The following is a 21,507-nucleotide window of genomic DNA, read 5'->3' as shown; positions in this document are numbered from 1 at the left end:
TGGTTGTTGGAGGCCAATCATCTCAGCCCCAGGGCATTGCTGCAGGAGTTCCTCAGGGCAGTGTCCTCGGCCCAACCATCTTCAGCTGCTTCATCAATGACCTTCCCTCCATCATGAGGTCAGAAATGGGGATGTTCGCTGATGACTGCACAGTGTTCAGTTCCATTCGCAACCCCTCAGATAATGAAGCAGTCCGAGCCTGCATGCAGCAAGACCTGGACAACATCCAGGCTTGGGCTGATAAGTGGCAAGTAACATTCGCGCCAGATAAGTGCCAGGCAATGACCATCTCCAACAAGAGAGAGTCTAACCACCTCCCCTTGACATTCAACGGCATTACCATCGCCGAATCCCCCACCATCAACATCCTGGGGGTCACCATTGACCAGAAACTTAACTGGACCAGCCATATAAATACTGTGGCTACAAGAGCAGGTCAGAGGCTGGGTATTCTGCGGCGAGTGACTCACCTCCTGACTCCCCAAAGCCTTTCCACCATCTACAAGGCACAAGTCAGGAGTGTGATGGAATACTCTCCACTTGCCTGGATGAGTGCAGCTCCAACAACACTCAAGAAGCTTGACACCATCCAAGATAAAGCAGCCCGCTTGATTGGCACCCCATCCACCACCCTAAACATTCACTCCCTTCACCACCGGCGCACTGTGGCTGCAGTGTGTACCATCCACAGGATGCACTGCAGCAACTCGCCAAGGCTTCTTCGACAGCACCTCCCAAACCCGCGACCTCTACCACCTAGAAGGACAAGAGCAGCAGGCGCATGGGAACAACACCACCTGCACATTCCCCTCCAAGTCACACACCATCCCGACTTGGAAATATATCGCCGTTCCTTCATCGTCGCTGGGTCAAAATCCTGGAACTCCCTTCCTAACAGCACTGTGGGAGAACCGTCACCACACGGACTGCAGCGGTTCAAGAAGGCGGCTCAGCACCACCTTCTCGAGGGCAGTTAGGGATGGGCAATAAATGCCGGCCTTGCCAGCGACGCCCATATCCCGTGAACGAATAATAAAAAAAAACATTGGTGACAGGCCCGCCCGGATGAGCAGTGTGACTGGGCTCCATCTTAGGAGAGGAAATCATGGTGGATTTAAAGCATGCGCGCCCATCTTGGTACAGGAAAAAGGAGTGGGCGGGGTTTCAGGGTCCCAGTGACCGTGAACAAAGAGTGGGCGGGGCTTCAGGGTCCCAGTGACCAGGAACAAAGAGTGGGCGGGGTTTCAGGGTCCCAGTGACCGTGAACAAATAGTGGGCGGGGTTTCAGGGTCCCAGTGACCGGGAACAAAGAGTGGGCGGGGCTTCAGGGTCCCAGTGACCAGGAACAAAGAGTGGGCGGGGTTTCAGGGTCCCAGTGACCGGGAACAAAGAGTGGGCGGGGCTTCAGGGTCCCAGTGACCGGGAACAAAGAGTGGGCGGGGCTTCAGGGTCCCAGTGACCGGGAACAAAGAGTGGGCGGGGTTTCAGGGTCCCAGTGACCGGGAACAAAGAGTGGGCGGGGCTTCAGGGTCCCAGTGACTGGGAACAAAGAGTGGGCGGGGCTTCAGGGTCCCAGTGACCGGGAACAAAGAGTGGGCGGGGCTTCAGGGTCCCAGTGACCAGGAACAAAGAGTGGGCGGGGCTTCAGGGTCCCAGTGAACAGGTACAAAGAGTGGGCGGGGTTTCAGGGTCACAGTGACCAGGAACAAAGAGTGGGCGGGGCTTCAGGGTCCCAGTGACCAGGTGCAAAGAGTGGGCGGGGCTTCAGGGTCCCAGTGACCGGGAACAAAGAGTGGGCGGGGTTTCAGGGTCCCAGTGACCGGGAACAAAGAGTGGGCGGGGTTTCAGGGTCCCAGTGACCGGGAACAAAGAGTGGGCGGGGCTTCAGGGTCCCAGTGACCGGGAACAAAGAGTGGGCGGGGCTTCAGGGTCCCAGTGACCGGGAACAAAGAGTGGGCGGGGCATCAGGGTCCCAGTGACCGGGAACAAAGAGTGGGCGGGGCTTCAGGGTCCCAGTGACCGGGAACAAAGAGTGGGCGGGGCTTCAGGGTCCCAGTGACCGGGAACAAAGAGTGGGCGGGGCATCAGGGTCCCAGTGACCGGGAACAAAGAGTGGGCGGGGCTTCAGGGTCCCAGTGACCGGGAACAAACAGTGGGCGGGGCTTCAGGGTCCCAGTGCCTCATTTATTTTATTCTCACTCTGCCCACAGCGGGTGTAGAACTGAACCCAATCTGAGGAGAGGGAGGGAGAAAACTGGGGGTGGAGGGAAGAAATATTGGAGACAGTGCGATGGGTTTGGATTTCAGCACAGGGAGGAGGGAGAGTGTGTGGGACGGGGATTTACAGCTATGGGGGAACAAGAGAGGAAAGAATTTTCCATAGAAACTAAAATAGTCTGTTCTGAATTTCGATCCTGTATTTACAGTGATGACTTCGTAAACTCCTTTTACAGGGTGTTAGTAGGGGAGGATTTGCTGATGGGAAATTCAAATCAAGAATCATGTCAAATCTGATAGAGTTACTCGATTCATCAGGACCTGAATATCATCGACCTTTGAACGTGGAAGGAGAAATGTTTGTCTGTTCTGTCTTTGGGAAAAGATTTCAAACATCAGTGTGAGTTGAAAAGCACCGAGACACACACACCCGAGTGAGAGTGTTCCAGTGCACTGACTGTGGAAAGAGCTTTAACCAGTTACACAGCCTGAAAGAACATCACACCATTCACAGCGGGGAGAAACCGTACACGTGTTGTGTGTGTGGACAAGGCTTCAACTGATCGTCCAACCTGGAGAGACACAAGGACACCCGGACCACGGAGAAACCGTGGAAATGTGGGGACTGTGGGAAGGGATTCAATTCACCGTCTGAGCTTGAAACTCATCGACGCAGTCACACTGGGGAGAGGCCGTTCACCTGCTCCACACAGAACAGGAAAAGGGCAGTTTCCGGTCTGGGGTGCATAACCTAATCTCACCCGGAGTGGTACTGAGCCCCACAGAGTAGGAAATGCCAAGGTTCAGTCTCAGGCCTCTGCGGAGTTAGCTGTTCTCAGGGTCGTGGGTTCGAGTCCCACTTCGGGTGGTTTGTGTTTTAATTCTTCGGCTGATTTCACAAGCGATCCCCAGTTCTAAATTCCCCCGGAAGAGAGTTCAAGGAGTATTTGATATAAATCAGATTCAAGGGCTTGATTCTGGACTTTGATCTCTCTCCAACCGCTCGCCGCTACAGATTGAACTTGATTTCATCTTCGCTGCATCTCGGCGTCAGTGCGGATCAGAGGGTCTTCAGGGCCGTCTCTCCCTTCACAGCCCATCAGTGGGAGCTCGGGCCCGTCTCTCCCTTCACAACCCATCAGTACCTAGAAAAGAACGCAGAATTTTACACAAATAACGTGTTCTATAAATTTTCATAAACACTTCAGTGATTTTCACTCCGTGTCCAACATTTTAAGCTCTCCCCCGGAGTGTCAGCTTTCTGTGTTTAAAACTTTTCCTTGTATTTCACTCCGAGTCCAACACTGTGAGGTCTCCCCTAGTGTATTAGTATTTAGTGTTTATAAAGAGTGTAAATTATTGACCGGGGGTTTATGTGTAGTGGGTTTGAGGATGAGCTCTGATTCCCGCTCCCTGATGGATTGAATGGAGGAAAGAATGAATGAGAGAGGCGCGATGTGGGGGACGGGATGATTGAAGAATGTGTCCACGAACCTGGTTAAAAGTGGCCCAAACACAAGATAATATTCAGATATCATCAGCAGAACATGAACACAACCTGAGCTCCGAGATCTGGTCGGTCCCATTCCCCCGAAGTAAGGAATGAGCGGGAGAGGCAATTCCACTCGGTTTATATTTTCTTCCAAGGCGAAGCCACACAGTCCAACTGGCGATGGAGCCGAAATAACTCAGTTGGGAGTCTGAAGATGTAAAACTCCCTGGTTCAGTTCCGAATTTCAGCAATGTTTGGTTGTTCTGCTCACGTTCCTTCGGTCGAATCTCTCATTGGAGGCTTGGGGAAGGAATGGAGAGACATCAAGGATAAGAAATATTGGTAGCATCTTTATTTAGCTTTATTTCTCTATTCCCTTCTGAATTTTTCTCTTTTTTTGCCTCTGTGCCGAGCGAACATTTGATTTGAAGCATTTGATTCCTAAACTGATGCCTTTTCCAGATCTTGGGGTGGTCAGACGCGCTCTGTCTGTTTTTGTTAGCACTTGTGGCCATTTACGGGAACAGGCCCCGAGTTACACGTTCATCAGCAAACCGACAGAGAGAAAACACAGCGGGAATAAAACTCGTTGACTCTCGTTGTTACACACTGAGTGACACAGGCTGTAATGTGTGTCAGTAAACATACCCGGATACTGAGTGACACAGATTGTAATGTGTGTTTGCAAACATACACGGATACTGAGTGACACAGATTGCAATGTGTTTCAGTAAAATAGCCGGATACTGAGTGACACAGATTGTAATGTGTGTCAGTAAACATACCCGGATACTGAGTGACACAGGTTGTAATGTGTTTCAGTAAAATAGCCGGATACTGAGTGACACAGATTGTAATGTGTGTCAGTAAACATACCCGGATACTGAGTGACACAGGTTGTAATGTGTTTCAGTAAAATACCCGGATACTGAGTGTCACAGATTGGAATGTGTGTCAGTAAACATATCCTGATACTGAGTGATACAGATTGTAATGTGTGTCAGTAATCATACCCGGATACTGAGTGACACAGGTTGTAATGTGTGTCAGTAATCATGCCCGGATACTGAGTGACACAGATTGTCATGTGTGTCAGTAATCATACCCGGATACTGAGTGACACAGATTGTAATGTGTGTCAGTAAACATACCCGGATACTGAGTGACACAGGTTGTAATGTGTGTCAGTAAACATACCCGGATACTGAGTGACACAGATTGTAATGTGTGTCAGTAAACATACCCGGATACTGCATGGCACAGATTGTAATGTGTGTCAGTAAACTTGCACAGATACTGAGTGACACAGGTTGTAATGTGTATCAGTAAACATACCCGGATATTGAGTGACAGAGCTTGTAATGTGTTTTTTTGATTCGTTCATGGGATGTGGGCGTCGCTGGTGAGGCCTGCATTTATTGCCCATCCCTAATTGCCCTTGAGAAGGTGGTGGTGAGCCGCCTTCTTGAACCGCTGCAGTCCGTGTGGTGAAGATTCTCCCACAATGCTGTTAGGAAGGGAGTTCCAGGATTTTGACCCAGCGACGATGAAGGAACGGCGATATATTTCCAATTCAGGATGGTGTGCGACTCGGAGGGGAATGTGCAGGTGGTGTTGTTCCCATGTACCTGCTGCGCTTGTCCTTCTAGGTGGAAGAGATCTCGGGTTTTGACGTGCTGTCGAAGAAGCCTTGGCGAGTTGCTACACTGCATCCTGTGGATGGTCCACACTGCAGCCACTGTGCGCCGGTGGTGAAGGGAGTGAATGTTTAGGGTGGTGGATGGGGTGCCAATCAAGCGGGCTGCTTTGTCCTGGATGATCAGTAAACATACCCGGATACTGAGTGACACAGATTGTTATGTGTATCAGTAAAGATACCCGGATACTGAGTGACACAGGTTGTAATGTGTGTCAGTAAACATACCCGGATACTGAGTGACACAGATTGTTATGTGTATCAGTAAACATACCCGGATACTGAGTGACACAGATTGTTATGTGTATCAGTAAACATACCAGGATACTGAGTGACACAGATTGTAATGTGTGTCAGTAAACATACCCGGACACTGAGTGACACAGATTGTAATGTGTGTCAGTAAACATACCCGGACACTGAGTGACACAGATTGTAATTTGTGTCAGTAAACATACCCGGAAACTGAGTGACACAGGTTGTAATGTGTATCAGTAAACATACCCGGACACTGAGTGACACAGATTGTAATTTGTGTCAGTAAACATACCCGGAAACTGAGTGACACAGGTTGTAATGTGTATCAGTAAACATACCCGGATACTGAGTGACACAGATTGTAATGTGTATCAGTAAACATACCCGGATACTGAGTGACACAGATTGTAATGTGTATCAGTAAACATACCCGGATACTGAGTGACACAGATTGTAATGTGTATCAGTAAACATACCCGGAAAAAATGGTTTCAGAAATGGAAAGAAATAGAGAGATAGAAAAGGAGAGAAAAGAGTCAGATGGAAAGAGATGGAGACACAGAAAGATGAATGAGAAAAGAAGGATGAAAGTAAAATATAAAGAAAGATGTGTTTCTCCGCCCCAGGGGAACATTTTTTCAAACATTGTAATGAAAATTATCAAAATTATTCCCCGTGACATCTTGTGTGGATTTGCTTGTTTGTAAAATCTGGGTTTTAAAAGTTACCATAACAATTTAATGGCTAGTACAGGGAACGAGCCCGCGACCTTAGCGTGATTAGGCCCAAGTTTTAACCAACTGAGCTAACCGGCATTACATTTTTTACGGTCATGGGCTTGGGGCACGCGTTGGCAGTTTGTTTTCACACTGGGGAACAGGGTTATTGCAAAAACATTGAACAAACTGCTTCCCTTAAACATTGTTACTTGTTTCTGCATAAAACTGGCGAGCGTGTAAATCGAAATTAACAGATAATGAGCATTTTAACATGACAAATTTAATTCTGGTAATTATTATGGTCTGAACCGTGAAGAGCCCATGCCTAAAACACTGCCCCGCTGTAAAACCAGTAGGCAGGACCCTGAGGTACTGCGAAAGCCCTGGATTGAGGTTTCCGTCGTGTTGTGGTTATCATATTCGCCTGATACGCAAAAAAGCTCCATTTCAGGTCCAGCGTAAAAACATTGATTTGAGGAACTTGCTTCGGAAAAACCTCCAAGCGACAACCTGTGCTTAGAGAAGGGACAATTATTGAGTCTTCCTGTTAACTTTAACAACAGCTGTATCAAATTCCTGGTGTCATAAACTCTCAATATTTTTTAACCAGACTCTTGAAATGCAGCAGAAAGTTATCGGTTAAAACAATTATTCATCTTCCACAGACTTTCATTAGTTTCATTAATTAATTTAATAACGTTCATTGGTCACTGCAACCGCAAGCTTTAGCTCGGTGTAATATTAATGTTGTTAATCATGCGATGTGATGTTTTTCTCTGGCACAATCATTTAGCGCGTTCGGCTCTTAACCGAAAAGTTGGTGGTTTGATGACCCCCCCACCCCCCGCCAAGGGACGACACAATATCCCGGATTTCAATGCGTGTTTTCACTGTAAGAAAATGCACCATAAATGAATTTGATGAAAAGTGACTAATATTGTTGACTTGAAATAGTTAGTGTACTACTTGACATTGCACCACATCAGAATCCAAATTAAGGTTCGGGGACAAACATATGAACGGAGGCAGAGGACAAGGCTGAAGTATTAAATGTGTACTTTGTATCTGTCTTTACAAAGGAAGAAGAAACTGCCAAAGCCAACAAAAGAGGAGGTCATGGAGATGCTGGATGGGATAAAAATTGATAAAGAAAAGGTACTAGAAAGGCTGGCTGTACTTAAAGTGGGCAAGTCACACGGTCCGGATGGGATGCATCCTTGGTTTCTGAGGGAAGTAAGGGTGAAAATTTCAGAGTTGCTGGCCATAATCTCCAATCGTCCTTAGATATGGGGGTGGTGCCAGACGACTGGAAAATCTCAAATGTTACTCCCTTTTTAAAAACGTGTGCAAGGATAAACCCAGCAACTACAGGCCAGTCAGTTAAACCTCGGTGGTAGAGAAGCTTTTGGAAACGATAAATACGGGATAAAAATAACAGCCAGTTCGACAAGTGTAGATTAATAAAGGAAAGCCAGCACGAATTTGTTAAAGGCAAATCTTGTTTAACTAACTTGATTGAGTTTTTCGATGAAGTAAAGTGCCACATAATATGCTTCTCAGCAAAATCGAAGTCCATGGAATAAAAGCATGGATACTAAATTGGATAAATGACAGGAAACAGACAGTCGTGGTGAAGGTATTTTTTTCGGACTGGAGGAAGGTAGACAGTGTTGTTTCCCAGGGGTCGGGACTACGACCACTGCTTTTTGATATATATTAATAAATTGGACTTGTCCGGACAGGAACAATTTCAAAATTCACAGATAACACAAAACTAGGAATTGTAGTAAATAGTGAAGAGGATAATAATAGTCTTCAAGAGTACACAGACGGGCTGGTGGAATGGGCGGACACATGGCAGATAACATTTAATGCAGAGAAGTGCGAAGTGATATATTTTGGCAGGAAGAATGAGGAGAGGCAATATAAACTAAATGATACAAATGAGGTGCGGGAATAGAGAGTCCTGGGGGCATATGTGCACACATCTTTGAAGGTGGCAGGACAGGCTGAGAACGTGGTCCTGGGCTTTATAAATATAGGCATAGAGTACAAACTCAAGAAAGTTATGTTGAACCTTTATAAAACACTGGTTCGGCGACAACCAGAGTATTCTGTCCAATTCTGGGCACCGCATTTTAGGAAGGACGAGAAGGCCTTAGAGAGCATGCAGATAAGATTTACTAGAATGGTTCCAGGGATGAGGGACTTCAGTTATGTGGACAGACTGGAGAAGTTGGGATTGTTCTTCGAGCAGAGTCGGTTGAGAGGAGATTTGATAGAAGTGTTCAAAATCATGAAGGATTTAGAAAAAGTAAATAAAGAGAAGCTGTTCCCATTGGCAGAAAGGTCGAGAACCAGACGACATAGATTTAAGGTGATTGGCAAAAGAAACCAAAGGCGAAATGAGTAAAACTTTTTTACGCAGCGAGTGGTTATGATCTGGAAGGTGCTGCCTGAAACGGTGGAAGCAGATTCAATCGTGGCTTTCACAAAGGAATGGGATAAATACTTGAAGGGAAAAAATTGCAGGGCCACGTGGAAAGAGCGGGGGAATGGGACTAACTGGATTGCTCTTACAAAGGGATGGCACGGTCTGGATGGGCCGAATTGATTTCCTTCTGTGCTGTAATCATTCTATGATTCGATGATTGGATGGACAGAGCGGTCTAATAGGATAGGCGATCGGTTGTGGGGAGCAGGGAAACTTTCGACTGGTTGCACGGCTGTGTTACTGACGGCTCGTTGGTCTCGGATTATGGTTTTCACTTTGGGCGTTTCACTAATTGATATGTGAGAGGTCCGGGGTTCAAATTCCTGGACGAGCCCTCCTGTGTCACTATTTTCAGTGGAAATTCATTCATTTCTTTTTCACATCTTTTCAGCGTTGCAGAATACAGGATTGACTTAATTCCAGAGCATGTTTGACGTTTCGTGGCTCGAATGCAGAGGATTTGTCGACGCAACACCACATAGGGAAAGGAAAATGTCTCAACGTGGTGTGCAGATTGAAGCTGAATGTGAATCTATCTCTTTTCAGGGGTGCAGAAAGAAAATGCTCTTTCATCGGCCGGGAATCAATCCCCGTCTCCTAGGGTGGCAGGTGAGAATTCTACCAGTGAAACAGCAACGTCCGGACGGTCGCGGCTGCATGTGTCCAGTTGGAAACCTGTCTGAAAGAACATATAGTCTCACAAATCTCCTGTGAGTACCCTGTTCATTCTGATTTACAGCCGTGCATCAAAGGCGCTCGCAGCTGCGGTAGTCGCGTGGTTCAGACGTTAGATCTGAAACCCAATGGGGTATTCCGGCAGAAGTTGGAATCGTGCTATCGGCGCTATTGTGTAAAGTTTTGTTCAATGCTCAAATAAATATGAACTGGAGATAACGGGCTGCAATTCCTTCCCTCAGAGAGATACTCCACCGCGGCAGATCATTTTAACTGGGAGCCCAGTGGTCACTTGCAAAATATCAAGATACGTGAAGGGAACTTCACAATATTCCACAACTGTCCAAAACTGGGCACCGCACTTTATAAAGGATGTGAAGGCGTCAGACAGGGTGCAGAAATATTTACTGGAATGGTTCCAGGGATGAGGTCTTCAGTTACGTGGGTAGACTGGAGAAGCTGGAGTTGTTCCCTTCGAGCAGAGAAAGTTGAGTGGAGATTTGATAGAAGTGTTCAAATCATGACGGGTTTAGATAAAGTAAATAAAAAAAAACTGCTCCCGTTGGCGGAAGGGTCGAGAACCAGAGGACGCAGATTTACGGTGGTTGACAAAAGAACCAAAGGCGAGAAAAGGAAAAACTTCTTAAACTAGCGAGTGGATATAATCTGGAATGCATCGCCTGAAAGGGTGGTGGAAGCAGATTTAATCCTTGTTTCTAAGAGGAACTGGATAAGTATTTGAAGGGAAAATATTTGCAGGTATACGTGGAAAGAACGGGTAATGGGACGATCTGGATTGCACTAAAAGAGAGCTGGCACAGGCTCGATGGGCCGAATGGCCTCCTTCTGTGCAGTGACGATTCCATGATTCTATATCTCCCAATCTCCATCGTAAATGCTGCAAACTTGACGTTAGGTTTTTTCGATACTTTTATCTCTCTATCTCTCTCTGTCTCTGTCTCTCTGTGTTTCCCCCTGATGGACTTCTCAGGCAGCCTTGAACGGCCAAAGCTGATCGAACCTGCGACACCAGCAGAGAACGGTAAAGATCGAAAGACTGAGACGGGAGGAAAACTAAAAATCCAACCCAGATGATGAACTCGCAGATAATATCTACACATTAATGTCTCTTCGTCCTCATAGTGAAAACATCAGTAATTTTATTCCAGTATAAAAAGAAAGAAAGTCTTGTCTTTATAAAGCGCTTTTCACGACCTCAAGACCTCCCAAAGCGCTTTACAGCCAATGAGGTATTTTTGAAGTGTCGTCACTGTTATACTTGTGGTAGAGTGGATAATCTGCGGATGCCGAGACAGATAACAATGTAACTTTCGAGAAATTAATTCTGAAAAGTCTCACTTGGCATGACAAGTCGCACATTGAAAACGAATGTGGTAAAGAGAGGCTAATATTGTTGATATGAAATAGTTAGTGAACAACTTCACATTGCTGTACATCGGAATAGAAAAAGTGATTGGATGGATCGCAGGATGGCCGATCGGCGATGGGTTGCACCGAATTCTGCACTGGTTGCACCCTTTTGGTAGCAGTAGCTGTTCTGTTTTTGCATAGCTGCGATGGCCGAGTGGTTAAGGCGTTGGACTCGAAATCTAATGGCGTTTTCCTGCGCAGGTTCGAATCCTGCTCTTAGCGCTATTTCTTATAGATTTGTTCAATGATCAAACAAATCAGGACTGGAGTTGACGGACCGTGTTCCCTCCCTCAGAGAGATGATCCAGCGTGGCAAATGCTTTTAATTCGGAGCCAATGGTCTCTTGCAGAGTTGCACGGCACGTGAAAGAATCTCTTCCAAGCTCCATCTTAAATTCTGCTCGTTCGCAAAGCTTGATATTTATCCGATTTGTTTCTATACTTTAATCTCTCCCTGTCCCTGTCTCTTGACTCTCTGAATTTTCCCCTGATGGACTTCTCAGGTTTTCTTGAACGGCCAAGGATGATCGAACCTGCAACACCAGCAGAGAAGGGTAAAGATGGAAAGACTGAGACGGGGGGAGAAGCAAAGGTGCAACCCAGTTGATGTATTCGGAGCTATTGTCCACACATTTATGTCTCTTCGACCTCACAGTGAAAAAAATCAGAAATTTGAGTACAGTGCACTTATGGTAGAGTGTTTAAATGCGAGTGTTGAGAAATACAACAATCGAACCGTTGCCATGGTGATGATCGAATCTAAACACGAGACCACAAGGAAACGCTGAAAATTCTTTGGTGCGAACAAGCAGCCCAACGCGGCCTTTCCCACTTGCCTCTTTGTAATTCAGGTCATTATCGTGCGAGACAAGCTGCCCGCAAAAAAATGGCATTTTCTGTTCAAACTACTATCGCGACAGAAGGTGATGTTCAGGCAATGACAGCACCAAGTGCAACTTGGCATGTACATGAAATGGAAAGTGAGGTAAAATACTGCCACAAGCTGCTGATGGACATGTTTCCATTTCCAAAATTCACGAACCTGAATGCAGCTCATGGGAAAACTGCAAGGCCACGCAGGTCCATCATGAATCATTTGAAGCAACTGGCAGTTTAAAGTGGCATCTCCTCCTGCTTCTGTCGGGGGTGAAGGAGAGACACCGTCGTTCTAAACGTACAGTTTGATTTTGTACAGAACTGTACAGAGAAGGAGCACATATACTGGGGCTGTGAGATATTCTATATTATTCATATTTAACCACAAGAATGTCCGCAGTCAGAAGCTGAAAAGAAGGGAGAGATAAGAGGCCTGAAAATAAACACAGAGCTGAATGAATCACGGAAGAGTGAAAGAAAAGTAAATCTTACCAGTTCTGCTGTGTTCCGTGCGCAATCTTGGGCGCTCCCCGATGGACTGATGGTGAGAATTTAATGCTCCCACCAACGCATGAGTTCGATTCCAAGTCAGCGAATTAACTTTAGCAAAAGTTATTAAATTAATTACATGAAACTAATTAAACCCTGTTGGTAGATGAATGACTGTTTTATTCACCATTAATCAAACGATAACTTTCTATTTCTTATGAAGGGGATGTTGACGTGGTTACCGAGAGACAGTCAAAACTTTAATCAGATTTTTATGCTTTGCAGGTGATCAAATTTCATCATTTTACAGACTGTATCTTAAGGGTATGATTAAAAGCTCAGTGCAGCTGTTGTTAAATTTAAAATGAATAGGAAATTGTCGCCTTTTATTACAAGAACGCCCGAACCGGTTCTACGATCAAGATGAAAGTAACGCAACGAGGAACATCTGATACAAAAATCCCCACCGTTTTGCTTTTCCAACATAAAGGGTGTGACATTTATTTTCTGAACATAGAAACAGTCTGGTCTCGCTCACTACAGAAATCTCCATGTCACAGCGAAACAGCTCTCCTGCAGCGAGTGCGGCCTCCCTTCGGGCCTTTCGGGGGCTTGTCTGCCAAGGAGAATTGTAATTTTCTTGCTTCCAAAACATACATTGAAACCCTGGAACTTTGAGGCGAAGAATCCTGAGGAAAAATCAAATAACAGCTCGAACCATCAAACTTCCGTGCTAACCGACAGCACCAACTAGACAGGCGAAGAGGTCACCTGCTAAACCAATAATTAATTGGGCTAAACTTTGAGTTTGCAGCGACCAATATAACAACTGTCTACAGTCAGTCCAAAATGAATGGTTGAAGCTTGTAGGAGTGAAAATCCAAACAGCCGGTCTTCACTCTTAAAGCAGCAACTGTGAAGAAAAACATGCCGGAGAAATACTCGCTTTCAGTGCGGTGACACTGGGCCAGAGTAAAGTTCAGTTAATATGATTGGTGAGTGGCTGGAGGGTGGATTTAGAACTCCTGACCGACCGCACTGTGCATTTTCCAGATCTGCTTGGAGCACCAATCCCTTCAATTCATCACTTACAATTCGATTCTCGGTTTCTTTTGGCTGACGCTTGGTGAAATTTTACAAATTGGAAGCGATCAGTGTCAAAGCTAACCACGTCACCGACATGCTCGCAGATATAAAGCGGCCACACTCTGCTTCAGCAAGATGAAAGCCGAGAGCGATTTCACGGTCAAGTATAATGGCTAACAAAACTTATTCAAAGAAAGTGCAGGTCGTTGAGTTGCCTTTAAATTCCTGATTGTTCGCATTGAACTTCTTCCCATTGCGTTTGAGAGCCACGTGGGACGATTTGGGGACTTCATTTCATTTTATGCAGAAGTTTCAAATGCAGTTCAAGGTCAAAAGTCCTGGGACCACTGTTGTTCACAATTTATCGGTGCTGTGACCACTGTTGTTCACAATTTACCGGTGCTGGGACCACTGTTGTTCGCAATTTATCGGTGTTGGGACCACTGTTGTTTACAATTTATCGGTGTTGGGACCACTGTTGTTTACAATTTGTCGGTGCTGGGACCATTGTTGTTCACAATTTATCGGTTCTGGGATCACTGTTGTTCACAATTTACCAGTGCTGGGACCACTGTTGTTCACAATTTACCAGTGCTGGGACCACTGTTGTTCACAATTTGTCGGTGCTGGGACCACTGTTGTTTACAATTTACCAGTGCTGGGACCACTGTTGTTCACAATTTACCAGTGCTGGGACCACTGTTGTTCACAATTTACCAGTGCTGGGATCACTGTTGTTCACAATTTACCAGTGCTGGGACCACTGTTGTTCACAATTTACCAGTGCTGGGACCACTGTTGTTCACAATTTACCAGTGCTGGGATCACTGTTGTTCACAATTTACCAGTGCTGGGACCACTGTTGTTCACAATTTACCAGTGCTGGGACCACTGTTGTTCACAATTTATCGGTGCTGGGACCACTGTTGTTTACAATTTGTCGGTGCTGCGACCATTGTTGTTCACAATTTATCGGTTCTGGGATCATTGTTGTTCACAATTTACCAGTGCTGGGACCACTGTTGTTCACAATTTGTCGGTGCTGGGACCACTGTTGTTCACAATTTGTCGGTGCTGGGACCACTGTTGTTCACAATTTATCGGTGCTGGGACCACTGTTGTTCACAATTTGTCGGTGCTGGGACCACTGTTGTTCACAATTTATCGGTGCTGGGACCACTGTTGTTCACAATTTGTCGGTGCTGGGATCACTGTTGTTCACAATTTACCAGTGCTGGGACCACTGTTGTTCACAATTTACTAGTGCTGGGACCACTGTTGTTCACAATTTACCAGTGCTGGAACCACTGTTGTTCACAATTTGTCGGTGCTGGGACCACTGTTGTTCACAATTTATCGGTGCTGCGACCATTGTTGTTCACAATTTATCGGTGCTGGGATTACTGTTGTTCACAATTTATCAGTGCTGGGTTTGAGAATGCATACGGGGCGCCCTTTTAATAAAAATGCATATGGGGTAAGCTTTTAGTGGTTTATAGTGAGATACCTCCATAGCGAAGTAGCAGTGTGGTGAACCAATGGTTAATATAAGTAGCCCATTTTGCTAGCTAGAATTAGAAACAATGAGCTTCTTCTTTGACCACCTGTTTACGTTATTAATTTTCTTTATGTATAAGCCTGCCTTGTGTTAATCAAGCAAAGAGATATGATAAAGTTGAATTCTAGTATAAGGAGTTGTCATGCAGCTGCATTAATGAATGGATCTCCCTTTGCAGGCAAGGTCAAAAAACATCCCAAGCCAGAGATAAGGTCGCCTCCCTTTTCCTTGGCATACGCATGAACAAGTATTACCTGTGAGTGGTCGGTCATTATGTCAGTTAGCATGGCTTGCCAAGACTCAGCTTATGATTGGTTTTAACCCCTTGCTACTCATGTCCCTCCCCACTCTGAAAATGTATAATTGTGTGGATCTGCCTATGTAATTTTGCCTGCTCTATGAGATTGACCAGACTCTGTCAAGAGTTGAAATCAATTCTATAGATAAGGTCAGCTGCAGCTAATAAATTGTGTTAAACTTTCAAGTGTTATTCTCATCAGTTATTGCTGAACCAGACTAATGGTAAAGAAATCCGGTATCGTCAGGTTCACGGTTGTTCACAATTTATCGGTGCTGGGTTCACAGTTGTTCACAATTTATCGGTGCTGGGACCACTGTTGTTCTCAATTTGTCGGTGCTGGGACCACTGTTGTTCACAATTTATCGGTGCTGGGTCCACTGTTGTTCACAGTTTATCGGTGCTGGGACCACTGTTGTTCTCAATTTATCGGTGCTGGGACCACTGTTGTTCTCAATTTATCGGTGCTGGTACCACTGTTGTTCTCAATTTGTCGGTGCTGGGACCACTGTTGTTCACAGTTTATCGGTGCTGGCGCCACTGTTGTTCACAGTTTATCGGCGCTGGGACCACTGTTGTTCACAATTTATCGGTGCTGGGACCTCTGTTGTTCACAATTTATCGGTGCTGGGACAACTGTTGTTCACAATTTATCGGTGCTGGGACCACTGTTGTTCACAATTTATCGGTGATGGGACCACTGTTGTTCACAATTTACAATCATGATTTAGTCATAGGAATCGGAAATACAATTTCAAAATTGACAGACAGCACATAATTGGGAGCTGTAGTTAATACAAAGGAAAAATGCGAAAAATACAGGAAGACGTCAGTAAACTTGCAAAATGGGCGTGTAAATGGCAAATTAGTTTCAATATTTATTGTGTATTCCCTTGCCTTGTTTGCCCTCCCTAAATGCATTACCTCATTCTCCAGATTGAATTGCATTTGCCACTATTCTATCCACCTGTCCAGTCCACTGATATCTTCCTGCAGTCCACAGCTTCCCTCCTCACCATCAACCACACGACCAATTTTTGCATCTTCTGCAAAATTGTTAATAATACTCCGTACATTTAAATCCAAATCAATGATCTGTGCTACGAAAAGCAGCGACCTAGTACGGATCCCTGCGGAACCCCACTCGAGACAGCCTTGCAGTCACAAAAACACCCATCGACCATTGCTTCCTGCCACTCAGTCAATTTTGGATCAACTTGCCAATTTCCCTTGGATCCAATGGGCTTTTACACTTTTGACCAATCTGCCATGTAGGAATTTGTCAAAAGCCTCGCGAAAATCTATGTAGACTACAAAAAACGCACTACCCTCATCCACCTTCATTGATACCTCCAAAAAAATTCAATTCAAACGACCTTCCCTTAACAAATCCATGCTGACTGCCCTTCATTAATCCGTCCCTTTCTAAATGAAGATGAATACTTTCCCCCAGAATTGTGCTCAATACCGAGGTTAGGCTGACTGGCCTGCAATAATTCGATCTATTCCTTTCTCCCTTTTTAAACAACGGTACAACTTCAGCAGTCCTCCAATCCTCCGGCAACACACCTGCAGCCAGGGAGGATTGGAAAATGATGGTCAGAGCCTCCGATATTTCCTTCCTTGCTTCTGTTAACAGCCTGGGATGTATTTCATCCGGGCCTGGCGATTCAGCTGGAGTGATTTGGGGACTTCCTTTCCCTCTTTGCAAACGTTTGCACCGCAGGTCAAGATCACAAGTCTTGGTCCAAATTAGGACTACTTCCGTGTTTGAACCTCAAATCGCGAAATGGACCCCGACCCCAACGAGCCCAGAAACAAGAACGTGTCTTCAAATTAACGTGTTGCAGACACATTCCATGAGAGGTCTGTCTGTGCAATGAAAGGGCGTTTTTGAACTGTCATTCGGTTATCCGTTTCCTCCTGAACAAATACCACAGTGTTATTTTGTCGCTCAATTCCACAAATTAGGTAAAATAACCAGCTGCACAAGGCACTGCTGGGAGTTGAACCAAGGATCTTCTGTTTACGAGACAGACGCTTTAACCAACTAAGCCACAGCGCCAATTGATGACACTTTGCCCCCACCTCCTCTCATTAATATCTATCAGCGACACTTCACTATTGGGGGTTCAGGCCGTTTTATCTTTGTCTGTTTCGCTTGTCCGTTTACCTGTGCATTCCGACACTGACTGGATTTCTCGCTGTGTTTATCTTTGTGTATCCATCAGTGCGTTGATACACGGATGATTATGTGTGATTGTATTTGTTACATTAAATAAATTCGGGGATCAGACAATTCTCGCTCTGACATTGGAGAACTATTGAGCCGAACTTTACAGCGAAGTGTTGTTTATTGTCGTGCTGAAACTAAAAAAAAGCGTGAGAGGAGCAAAAAGGGAAAAGGAGAAAAACTTGTGAGGGAAAATTAGGACAACTCTCAAGGTTTTTCCAAATATATTAAGAGAACGAAGGGAGGCTTGGAGTAATGTGGGCCGCTTGAAGACAGGTGGAGGTGATATTGTAATTGAAAATCAGGAAATGGCAGAGTTGCTAAATTTTTACTTTGCATCGGTCGTCACAGAAATGGATGAGGCTAAAAGCAGAGACACGAGGAAAACTGTTAATAAATCAAGGGGTTTCGTTTTAGTAAAATAATGGCAATGGAGAAAATAATTAGGCTAAAGATAGACAAATCTCCACGACCTGATGTTTACCATCCCAGGGGATTGAAAGGAACAAGTGAGGAAATTGTACATGCTTTAGTCATGATCGATCAAAACTCTCTTGATTTAAGAATTGTTATTTAATGAAGCGCATCTTGATTGGAGGCTTCTGTTTGAGAAAGATCTCGAAGTGATAATTGAGAGACCGAAAATGAAGCTGTTTGGCAGGAGCGCTGATGCTGTCGGTTGTTCGCTGCTCTCGTGTTGCACAATTATTGAGCGTGCGTTACTTATTTACAAGCAGTATGGGCTCCAGAAATGACCAGGTTGTGAGTTCGAGCGTCTTCTAAAACAATCAAACCTTTTACTCCGAACATTTTGACTGGAGTTCAAGGTACAACTGGTATGTTCAATAACGCATCTACTTCTTAGTGTTCCCGTGGGAGCTCTTGGGTTCCTCCGGCCTGCCGTCTTGCAATAGCAGGTGCCAGTTTACTTGTTCATAGGGGGAGAGGGGACTTATAGCGGCAGCTCATATGGCAAAGGGGCCGGTACGAGATCTTTAAATCTAAAGAACCAAACAAACAATTCTTCTTTTCGTTAAGCCGATATTCATCGGTTGGAAGTTTCGTGTTGGCAAAATTTGGAAGGGAAATATGCTGCCTGGTGTCACTGTGTAACGGAAGAAATTATTCAGCTTACAGATATTAATACGCTGAAAGGTCGAGAGGCCTTTTCCAACTCCCGTGTGGGACAAGTTCAGCATTTGAGACGCTGGGTAAAGTGCTATTTTAATTGGTGCTAACGAATGACAAGACATTTGGAACAAACAAAAAGAATTGTAAACTCACGAGTTCACTGTCCATGTTTCTTACATCATGTTCAAGAGGAACAAGGATTCTCCTCAACACGTTGCTGAGAATTTTATCAAACGGACCTCACCCTCGTTCGACGACTGCAGGGATAATTCAGAGATCTCCCATGAATATGCACGATGGGAGTTTATGTAGTATCGAGCCTGGGTAGCTCAGTCGGTAGAGTATCAGACTTTTAAAGTGGGCAGTGAGTTGAAGGTCCAGCGTTTAATTCCCTGTCCAGGCTCCAAATTTCGGAATAGCTGGCAAGCTGTGACTTTGCAGCGGGACCTGCGATGTGTTGTCAAAGTTTCGGAAGTATCCTTTTTCCCAGTGTGGGCAGTAATGTGTTGTCTGAAGCGGTTCACCATCAGGAATTCTAGTTCACTATATTAATTTCGCAACACTCATTAAACTCTGTAAAAAAGACGAATGCTTGTTCAAATCGCCATTAATCAACCAGTAACTTTCTGTTTCCGGCTGAATGAAATGCTAACTTTTTTATGCTCTCATTCACCAGGCCGAAATTAGGGAGTTCAGAGGGGAAGTGAAAAAGGAAATGAGAGGCAAAGAGAAATATGACTATGGACTGACGGCCATCATAAAAGGGAATCCAAAAGTCTTCTGCAGGCATGTAAACAGTAAACGGGCAGTAAGCGGAGGCGAGAGGCGGATTCGTCCGGATCAAGGAGATCTACGAATGGAGGCAGAGGGGATGGCCGAGGTACCAAATGAGTACTTTGCATCTGTCTTTACCAAGGAAGAAGATGCTGCCAGAGTCTCAGCAAAGGAACTTATAGTTGAGATACTGGATGGTCTAAAAATTGAAAAAGAAGAGGCACTTGAACGGCTGGCTGTACTTAAAGTAGGTAAACCTCCTGGTCCGGATGGGATGCATGCTGTGTTGCTGAGGGAAGTAAGGGTGGAAATTGCGGAGGTACTGGCCATAATCTATCAACATCCTTAGATATGTGGGTGGTGCCAGAGGACTGGAGAATTGCAAAGGTTGCACCCTTGTTCAGAAATGGGTGCACGGATAAACCCAGCAAATATAGGCCAGTCAGTTTAACCTCAGTGGTGGGGAAACTTTTAGAAACGATATTCCGGGACAGAATTAACAGTCACTTGGTCGAGGGTGAATTGATTAGGGAAAGGCAGCACGGATTTGTTAAATACAAATCGTGCTTAACTAACCTGTAAGAGTTTTTGATGAGGTAACAGAGAGGATAGATGAAGGCAATTCAGTTGATGCGGTGTATGTAGACTTTCAAAAGGTGTTTGATAAAGTGCTGCATGGTAGGCTTATCATCAAGAAAGGGACAGGAAACAGAGATTGCTGGGGAACGGTTGTTTTTCGAACTGGAGAGAGTTGTACAGTGGTGTTCCCCAGGGATCAGTGCTCGGACCACTGCTTTTCTTGATATATATTAATGACTTGGACTTCAGTGCACAGAGCACAATTTCAAAATTTGCAGATGAAACAAACCTTGGAAGGGTAGTAAACAGTGTTAAGGACAGTGATAGACTTCAAATGACATAGACAGGCTGGTGGCATGGGCGGAGACGTGGCAGATGAAATTTAACGCTGAAAAATGCGAAGTGATACATTTCGGTTGGAAGAACGAGGAGAGGCAATATAAACTCCAGGGCACAAATGTGAAAGCGGTACAGGAACAAGGAGAGGTTCATGTGTACAAATAGTTGAATGTGGCAGGGCAGGTTGAGAAAGCGGTTAAAAAGCATTCGGGGTCCTGGGCTTTATAAATAGATGCATAGAGTGCAAAAGTATAGAAGTCAGGATGAAACATTATAACACATTGGTTCGAACACAACTGAAGTATTGTGTCCGGTTCGGGACACCGCACTTCAGGAAAGATGTGAAGGCCTTGGAGGGGGAGCAGAAAAAAATTACCAGTATAATTGCAGGGATGAGGGACTTTAGTTACGTGGATAGACTGGAGAATCTGAGGTTGTTCTCCTCGGAAAAGAGACGGTTTTGTGGAGATTTGATAGAGGTATTCAAAATCATGAAGGATCTCGACATAGAAGATGGAGAGAAACTGTTCCCATTGGCGGAAGGGTCAAGAACCAGAGGACATCGGTTTCAGGTGATTGGCAAAATAACCAAAGGTGACATGAGGAAAAACTTTTTCACACAGCAAGAGGTTCGGATCTGAAATGCACTGCCCGAGGGTGTGATGGAGGCAGATTCAATCATGGCCTTCAAAAGGGAACTGGATAAGTACTTGAAAGGACAAAAAATGCAGGGCTTCGGGGAAAGGCGGGGGAGTGTTTCTAGCTGGATTGCTCTTGCAGAGAGCGAGCACGGACTCGATGGGCCGAATGGCCTCTTTCCGTGCTGTTGCCTTTCCATGATTCAACTCAATGTGCGTGAGGCGATGCAAAGGGAACAGAGCGTGCCTCAAATCGACACACCTCTCAGTATCCTCCCAAGCAATGCAGTTTAAGAGCAAATAATTCTGAAACGTCTCACTTGACAACTCAAGTCGTACACTCGAAACCAATTTGGTAAAGGGAGACTAATATTGGTGATTGGAAATATTTAGTGTGCAACTTGATATTGATGGACACCGGAGCAGAAAACGAGATTGGATGCACAGACGTGGTCTGAAAGGATGGCCGATCGGCTGTGGGAGGCAACGAACTTTTATACTGGCTGCATAGCTGAAATAATAGC

At 45.2% G+C, this 21,507-nt stretch overlaps 2 non-coding genes across 2 annotated transcripts; one reads left to right on the top strand and one right to left on the bottom strand.

Annotated features, from left to right (window-relative positions):
• The first annotated feature begins 11,122 nt into the window (after window positions 1-11,122).
• On the top strand, window positions 11,123-11,204 carry trnas-cga (transfer RNA serine (anticodon CGA)). The gene has a single exon. It is a non-coding gene; the product is annotated as a tRNA-Ser (tRNA).
• Window positions 11,205-17,280: 6,076 nt separating this feature from the next.
• On the bottom strand, window positions 17,281-17,354 carry trnat-cgu (transfer RNA threonine (anticodon CGU)). Its single transcript has one exon. It is a non-coding gene; the product is annotated as a tRNA-Thr (tRNA).
• Window positions 17,355-21,507: the final 4,153 nt, after the last annotated feature.

Source organism: Heptranchias perlo, chromosome 20 (assembly GCF_035084215.1).
Source record: "Heptranchias perlo isolate sHepPer1 chromosome 20, sHepPer1.hap1, whole genome shotgun sequence".
Taxonomy (NCBI): domain Eukaryota; kingdom Metazoa; phylum Chordata; class Chondrichthyes; order Hexanchiformes; family Hexanchidae; genus Heptranchias; species Heptranchias perlo.
This window is presented reverse-complemented; position numbering and strand designations above follow the sequence as displayed.